The sequence below is a fragment of the Pongo abelii genome, chromosome 20, assembly GCF_028885655.2.
Source record: "Pongo abelii isolate AG06213 chromosome 20, NHGRI_mPonAbe1-v2.0_pri, whole genome shotgun sequence".
Lineage (NCBI taxonomy): Eukaryota > Metazoa > Chordata > Mammalia > Primates > Hominidae > Pongo > Pongo abelii.
The window spans coordinates 64,114,998-64,124,257 of NC_072005.2; positions in this window are offsets into that span (position 1 = coordinate 64,114,998).

The window sequence follows — 9,260 nt, forward strand, 5'->3', positions numbered from 1 at the left end:
ATCTCTTTGAGACCTTGCTTTCAATTCTTATTGGGTACCCCAAAAAGTGGAACTGCTGGATCATACGGTACTTCTAACTTTAATTCTTTGACGAACTGAGAAACTTTTCCATAAAACTTGCACCGTTTTACATTCCTAACATTCCACAAAAGTTATGATTTGTCCTCATTCTAATCCATAGAAGGCAACATTTCTAACAGGTTTCTGGGTGACTTTGTTGTTGCTGATGTAGGGACTACATTTTGAGAACTGTCCTATCCCATTTTTATAACAATGCAGAGCTTCTCTGTAAATACCCCTTGTTTCTATGTTCTATCCTGTGAGACTTTTCATTTTGTTAATTTTTCCCAATGTTTATAACCAGGAAATAGCTTGTCATCTTTGATATAAAACAGAAATCTTTGCAAAATACCAATTGCATTCTGTAGCCCTTGGATCATTTTCTCCCCCAATCTATGTAGATATTTAGTGGTGTATAATCTTGTATGAGAATACATCATGGTAAGAATGCATTTTAAAGGACCTTAAGTAAGGTCACAAAATACAGCAATTTACCTGTGGACCTGCCCTCCACCCAGGCCGTCCAGTCCCAATGACTGTGCTCTTACTGCTGCTTTCCAGGTGTGTACCTATCATGGGGTGTGCATGCCACTGACCATCCCTCTGTGCTCTTACTGCTGCTTTCCAGGTCTGTACCTATCATGGGGTGTGCATGCCATTGACCATTCCTCTTAATGGGTTCTAGGCAACAGATAGAATAGCTTAGGTGCCAAAGCCACAGAACCTGTCAGGGGTTGTATCATTTTGAAAATTATGCCAAATTCTAAATGATCTTATATGGCAGCAGTCCCCCAACCTTTTTGGCACCAGGAACTGGCTTCATGGGAGACAGTTTTTCTGTGGATGGCAGTGCAGGGGGCTGGATGGTTTCGGAATGAAACTCTTCCACCTCAGATCATCAGGCATTAGTTAGATTCACATAAGGAACGCACCTAGGTCCCTCGCATGCAACAGTTCACAATAGGGTTTGCGCTCCTATGATGTCTAATGCCGCTGCTGATCAGGAGGTGGAGATCAGGCAGGAATGCTCGCTCCTGCTGTGCAGCACTGTGTGGCCTAGTTCCTGACAGGCCATGGACTGGTACAGTCTGTGGCTTGGGGGTTGGGGATCGCTGTTAAATGGGATTTGGGGAATTTTATTTGGGTTCTCTCTTTGACTATTCTATTGTCAAAGTTATTCCATCTAATTTTTCTAGAGTAAGCCAGGTTCTGTGTCATGTAATAGAGCCGCGTAAACAGCAAAGGTGCTATTGCGAACTGTGCGTGCGAGGGATCAGGTTGTGTTCCTTATGTGAATCTGAGCTAAAATAAGAAAAAAATAAAAAATAAAAATTTAGCGTGTGAGGTTAGAAGGAAGACAGTCATGTTAGATTTCTGTCATTATTCATAGTTCTGCAAAGGTGGTTTCAGGTTCTGCATCAACCGAAACGTGCTCTTCCATCCAGCAGCATTTAAAACCAAAGATGCTGTCCCTTAATTAGTTAACCCTCACAATCCATTTTAGTAATGGTTCCTCAGGAAACTGACTATTTCAATCTATAAAGTAAAACAATTTCTTCACATTATACTCTCTTGTTTGAATAGTTGCTTGGTTTTGCTCTTCCCCACAATGACTACCTTCTTGGTAGCCGTAGGTCTCAGAGGCATTTTCTGTTGTCCCTAAATGATTCTGCCCTTGGTGGGAGGTGGCTTTTAGGCTGGCTGGTGGCTTTCGTTCAGATGGACTGAAATCTAAGCTTGATCTAGCATCAAGTTTGGACCCAGCACTCTCTGTTTTTTTTTTTTAGCTATTATAGATAACAAAGGATTGAATAATTTGCCTTTTGCTTATTAGCTTGCATTTTCTTATGCATCCAGTGAACCAGAGATTGAATATTTTGCTTTTTGCATATTAGTTTGCATTTTCTTATGCATCCAGTGAACCAGAGATTGAATATTTTGCTTTTTGCATATTAGTTTGCATTTTCTTATGCATCCAGTGTACCAACTCCCTGGGAGTTGGATCCATCTCTAAATTTCCATGGTAACTCTTACCTTTAGTAACTGAGCACAGACAGCCACAGCTCCATACCATGTATGGCCCTATGGCCACTAAGGAATCAAAGGTTTTTCATCCTCTACCCATTTTTAAATTGAGGATTATTCGAAAGTTAAAGAAAAACTTTATTATCTCTTATTAATATATGTAAATTGTGTTCAAAATAGAAAATGAACTTCTACTTTTTTTTTTTTTTTTTTTGAGACAGAGTCTCACTCTGTTGCCCAGGCCAGTGTGCAATGGCACGATCTTGGCTCACTTCAACCTCTGCCTTCCGGGTTCAAGTGATTCTTCTGCCACAGCCCCCTGAGTTGCTGGGATTACAGGTGTGCACCACCTTGCTCGGCTAATTTTTGTATTTTTAGTAGAGACGGGGTTTCACCATGTTGGCCAGACTGGTCTCGAACTCCTGACCTCGTGATCCGCCCGCCTCTGCCTCCACCTCCCAAAGTGCTGGGATTAGAGGTGTGAGCCACCGCACCCAGCCTTTTTTTCTTTTTCTTTTTTTTTTTTTTTTTTTGAGACAGAGTCTTGCTCTTTTGCCCAGGCTTTAGTGCAGTGGTGCGATCTCGGCTCACTGCAACCTCAGCCTCGTGGGTTCAAGCAGTTCCCCTGCCTCAGCCTCCTGAGTAGCTGGGACTACAGGTGCGCAACACCACGCCCGGCTAATTTTTTATATTTTAGTAGATAATGGGGTTTCACCATGTTGGCCATGATGGTCTCGATCTCCTGACCTTGTGATCTGCCCGCCTCAGCATCCCAAAGTGCCGGGATTACAGGTGTGAGCCACTGCGCCCAGCCGAAATTCTATTTTTATATTTATGTATTGTCAATACTAAAGCTAATTTGCATAAAGTCTTATAAACAAATCCATCCAATTTTAATCAGGTTTTGACCACACAAGGTAAGATTTTTCCATAAACCTTTTATACCTTCTTAAAATTTTTTTTCTATTTTTCTATTTCCCCAATTTTTAGATCTATTTACCTTTGTTTGTTTGAGACAGAGTCTCATCTGTCACCCATACTGGAGTGCAGTGGTTTGATCTTGGGTCACTGCAACCTCCACCTCCCAGGTTCAAGTGATCCTCATGCCTCAGCCCCCCACATAGCTGGGATTACAGGCCTACACCACCATGTCCGGCTAATTTTTGTATTAGTAGAGATGGGGTTTCTCCATGTTGGCCAGGCTGGTTTCAAACTCCTGGCCTCAAGTGATTCACCCACCTCAGCCTCCCAAAGTTCTGAAATTATAGGCTTGAGCTACTACACCCGGTCCTAGATCTATTTACTTTTATCTACATGTTTTTCCTTTCATTTTGAAATGATCTTTACATAACCCCTAAACTAGACGAATTCCTTTTTTTTTGAGGGAAGTCTCACTTTTGTTCCCCAGGCTTGAGTGCAATGGCCCGATCTTGGCTCACTGTAACCTCCGCCTCCCGGGTTCAAACAATTCTCCTGCCTCTGCCTCCCAAGTAACTGGGATTAAGGCATCTACCATCACGCCTGGCTAATTTTTGTATTTTTTTTAGTAGAGGCGGGGTTTCACCAAGTTGGCCAGGCTGGTCTCAAACTCCTGACCTCAGGTAATCTGCCTGCCTTGGCCTCCCTAAGTGCTGGGATTACAGGCGTGAGCCATCACGCCCGGCCCAGAATTACTTTTTCTTTAGCAAAAACCACATCTTCATTTTTTAAATATAAGCTTCTTCACGAAAAACACATAGTATAAACATCATGGCACTGGGCTGCACAGTACTTTGATAGAGCACGTTGATGTAAAGACATTTTTGTAAGTGTTTAGAGCATGCCTTTTATATCTAAATATGCAAAGAAATGAGTAGCCTCCTGTCATAATAACCATTTACTGTAAACAACTGCCACCAGCTGCCTCTGACACTGCAGCTCTTGCTTGTGACAGCCATTACGCACAAAAAGGTCAAGTTCTTTCACAGGACAAAGTAATCTCTGGGACCCCCCGAAACCAGTGATATCAGGTAATGCACTACAAAAGAAGGCAGAATTTTAGACCTGAGATAAATCTGTCCTCTTAAAACTCTTGAGAGAGAGAGAGAGAGAGATTTCCTCATCTGGTTAGTGTAGATAGCAGGTTGGCTTCCTGAGCTGGTCAGTGCAGTAGTGGGTTAGTTCTGTTTTATATTTTATATTTAGTTCTGTTTTATATTTGGCTTGGCCATTGTTGATTTCTATAGTCAATTTCTTACATGTAAACAAGGAAGATATCTATAATATTGAGATTTCTTGTTTTCTTAACTGGTCTTAGGTTGAAAATTGATTTGATTTTCATTCTCCTCCCCCCTCCCCCCTCCCCCCACCATCCCATTCTTCTGCCTCTGCCGGATCTTCAGCTGGGTAGCATTTTGGTTTTGTTTGTTTTTTAACCTGGAGGATGTCCCCAAATATCAAAACCTAAACTTCCGATTCTTTGAAGTCCTCCCTTCGATGAGTTGCTAGTTTTATTTCTGAACATGAACTTACCAAAACATCCCCCAGAAATCCCCTGGTCTCAGACATAGCTCTATGCTTCCCATTCCATGGCAGCAACTCAGCCTAACTCATCCAAAGCAAAAAAGCAATCCCTTCTTGCTTAAGTGACACAAGGATCCCCAGATGAACAAGTAGCTGTATCACCCTTCAATTAAATGTAAATAATATTTACTTCTGGTGGAACCTCTCCTTCCTTGGAACAAAAGGCCCCCAACCAGCAGAATTTACATTAAGAAGAAGTGGCCAGGCACAGTGGCTCAAGCCTGTAATCCCAGCACTTTGGGATCTGCCGAGGCAGGCAGATCATAAGGTCAGGATTTCGAGACCAGCCTGGCCAACATGGTGAAACCCTATCTCTACTAAAGATACAAAAAATTAGCTGGACGTGGTGGTGCATGCCTGTAATCCCAGCTACTCGGGAGGCTGAGGCAGGAGAATTGCTTTAACCCGGGAAGTGGAGGTTGCAGTGGGCTGAGATCATGCCATTGCACTCCAGCCTGGGCGACAGGGTGAAAAAAAAAAAATTAGCCGGGTATGGTGGCGGGCGCCTATAATCTCAGCTATTCAGGAGGCTGAGGCAGAAGAATCGCTTGAACCTGGGAGGCAGAGGTTGCAGTGAGCTGAGATCGTGCCAATGCACTCCAGCCTGGGTGACAGAGCAAGATTCTGTCTCAAAAAAAAAAAAAAAAGAAAAGAAAAAAAAGAAAGAAGAAGAAGGGTAGCAGAAATTCTGTGAATGAGTTATTAGGTTCAAAAATGAGGATGCTCAATATAATGCATAGGCTCAGAAAAAAAATTACGATGAAAAGAATTGTCAAATTTTGTAACTGATACTTGACCTAGTTAAATTTGAATTATTTCTAATTCCCTATGTATATGTGCAGTGAGATAAAAGATAAATATTGTATGTGACATACTTATCATAGAATTATTTGTTGTTTATCTGAAATACATTCTAAATCAGGGGTCCCCAACCCCTGGGGCCACAGATAAGTACTATGGCCTGTTAGGAATGGGGCCATATAGCCGAAGGTGAGTGGCAGATGAGTGAGCATTGCTGCCTGATCTCTGCCTCCTGTCAGATCGGCAGCAGCATTAGATTCTCATAGGGGTGCAAACCGTACTGTGAACTGCACAAGAGAGGGATCTAGATTGTATGCTCCTTATGAGAATCTAATGCCTCTGAAACCATCTGCCCCCAAACACCTCTCCCTTATCCATGGAAAAATTGTCTTCCACAAAACCGGTCCCTGGTGCCAAAAAGCTTGGGGATCACAGTTCTAATGACATAACTCTTTCCCTGATAATTTGCCACTACTTAGCAATTCCTTGTTTTATATAATTTGCTTACAGAATTCCTGTAGTTACAGTCTTGATGCCATTTATGTTGTGACAAACCTTCGTCATTTGTCATATTCAACTTATTTCATTCCTTTATCTATTGGACATTCATTAATGAGAAACACACTCAACAGTAGCATTCTGAGCCTAAAGACTCATGATGATAAACAGTGTAGAAAGCATTACAAACTGTATTATAATTATTCTACCATCTCCATCTGATTTTAACAAAAAAGTTATTTTGTCTCTTTCTTTGAAACTAGTTGAGAAAATCATGCACCTTCCAAAGTTAATATATATTTGACTGTCCACCATTTTCATTAGTCAATGGGCAGTTACATAGAGTCGAAGACCTTCAAAGGGAATTTTAAATATTCCTCAGTAAGTTCATCATAAATTATAAACTTGCATTTTGACATTTTTTTGCATTCAATATACTCAAAATATAGACAATAGCAACTTCTACAAGAGTTGAAAAACATTGTGGGTACAGTGGCTCATGCCTGTAATCGCAGCACTTTGGGAGGCCTAGGCGGGCAGATCACTTGAGGTCAGGAGTTTGAGACCAGTATGGCCAACATGGCGAAACCCCATCTCTAATAAAAACACAAAAAATTAGCCAGGCATGGTGCCACGCGCCTGTAATCCCAGCTACTCGGGAGGCTGAGGCACGAGAATCACTTGAACCTGGGAGCCAGAGGTTGCAGTGAGCCGAGATTGTGCCACTGCACTCCAGCTGGGTGACAGAGTGAAACTGTATCTTAAAAAAAAAAAAGAAAAGAAAAAAGAAAACACTGGAGAAAACGTTGGATTTTACAATGTATGTCTGGGTCAGTTAGTCTACCATTTCATATCCAAACTCATAACTAATTATAAAGAGAGATGGAACCATTGAAAGCTTGCAAACTTTTAAATTATATTCATATAATTAAAATATAAGTAATAATTTATATTCAATTAAGAATAAATTGGGCCAGGCGTGGTGGCTTATGCCTGTAATCCCAGCACTTTGGGAGGCCGAGGCAGGCGAATCATGAGGTCAAGAGATCGAGACCATCCGGGCCAACATGGTGAAATCCCACCTCTACTAAAAATACAAAAAAATTAGCTGGGCGTGGTGGCGTGCATATGTAGTCCCAGCTACTCAGGAGGCTGAGGCAGGAGAATCACTTGAACCGGAGAGGCGGAGGTTGCAGTGAGCCGAGATCACACCACTGCACTCCAGCCCAGCAACAGAGCAAGACTCCGTCTCAAAAAAAAAAAAAAAAAAAAAAAAAGAATAAATTGATTTTGATATCTCAAGGAAAAAAAAGTGATGTTCCTCTTTGTCTGCAGGGCAGAGCTGTAGTTGTCAGGCAGTCTCCTCAAACAAAGCCAAAACTGCTATTATATGAGCTTTTAGGAAGGCTGGCCTTCAGGGATTGAGGACTTTCAGAAGAAGCAGAGGTAAAAGATTGATGGACTTTCAGGTGTGTTAGTGTAAATGCAACCATTTACCAACTGGCTTTCATAAACAGGATTACTGACAGGAGGCACTTGTGGATTAGTTGTTGCCAGCAGCCTGGGGCTGCCACTGATTGACCATCTTTAGTACTGGGCCTTACCCCCATTGGAAAAATTTTAGAATCTTGGCCTAACAGCGATTTGCTAAGTTTCTGGTTAGTTACTGGGGTGAAGCTTTTGCTGACTAGCTGACTTTTAAAGCATAGGTACGCATCCCAAGTTATCTCTAATTAATGGTGGTTTCTTGTTTATGATTATGGATTTGGGGCAGAGATAAATTTTTTCCTTACTTGAACATAAGCCAGCAACTTAATTCTCATTCCCCATTTTTGGTTTCCAAACAGCCAGAATTTGTAAGAAATCATATGCTATGGTTTGGATGTTTGTCTCTTCCAAAGCTCATGTTGAAATTTAATTTCCAATGTTTGAGGTGGGGCCTAATGGGAGGTGTTTTGGTCATGAGGGTAGATCCTACATGAATGCTCCCACTTGAAGATGTGTAAATTCTCACTCTATTAGTTCCCAAGAAAGCTGATTGTTAAAAAGAGCCTGATACATTCCCCACCCACTGTCCTCCTCTCTTGCAATATGATTTCTTCGCATTATAGCTCTCTTTCGTTTTCCACCATGAATAGAACCCGCTGAAGACCCTCACCAGATGCAGATGCCCAATTTTAAACTTTCCACACATCAACATTTTGAGCCAAATAAACATTTTTTTCTTTATAAATTACCAGCTTCAGGTATTCATTTATAGCAACGCTAACTGGACTAAGACATCATCAGTATTATCTAGATATTTGTTTGTGAGGATACGATTTTCAACTCGTGTTGCCAATGAGTAATTTAACGGCCAGTTACAGTCTGAGAAAAATGTGTCTCCCACTGGTGATTCTTTGTAATATATTATAACCAGCTGATATGTAGGATATGTAGGCCATTCTGATAAGTCAATACAGGATTCAGGAAAAATCATTATATATAGGTCATATTCTTAAACTGTGCCCAGGTCTTAATTAATAACTAGCAATGACACAGAGGGGTCACTGCCATCAAAAGAAAAGATTAATGTTACAGTTGCCCTGGAAATAAGAGGCACTGAACATCACACAGGCCACAAGAAACCTTATTACATACAGAGACCGGAAAGCAGAAAGAGAAAAGAGAGTAACTGGAAGTATGTCTTTATAACTAAAGTGGCAGAGAATGATGAGGTAGAGATACCATCGATGCGCAGGAAGGAAAAACACATTTTAGTGTTTGTGGTTGGGGGGTTTTATATGAGTTTCATGCACTTGAGTAAGTGGCTTGCAAGAAAAAAAGTAAACAACTTTGGTTCTATTAGTTTGACCCTGTGATTAATGAATATCAAACAGACAAATACAGAATCTAAGAAAACATAGAACAGTCCTGTATACACATAACAGCTGGGAAACCTATTCCCAGTGTGTCCCATGCACCTATCATTGATCTGAAACCCAAATACATATGTGCTCATTGAACATTTACTAGAGAAGTAAATACACATCATCACACAGCTTCTCTATTCATTTTTATCTTGTGGCAAGTCTTTCAGTTTATCATCTGTACTTACCCCTCTAAGCAGTTAATGAGCAATGTTTTCAAGTGTGTAAAAAAATTACATTTTGGAAACAAAAGCATAGTGTGTCCAAGTGTCCAGCAGAGCCACAGGTTCAATTTCATTCTCTGACTTCTCAGAATTTGCTGTCTCTTACTCAAACATTGAGATCTTATCTTTTTCTCACATCACAGATCGATTTCTCTAGGGCTTCTGTTTGTTTTTTTCTTTT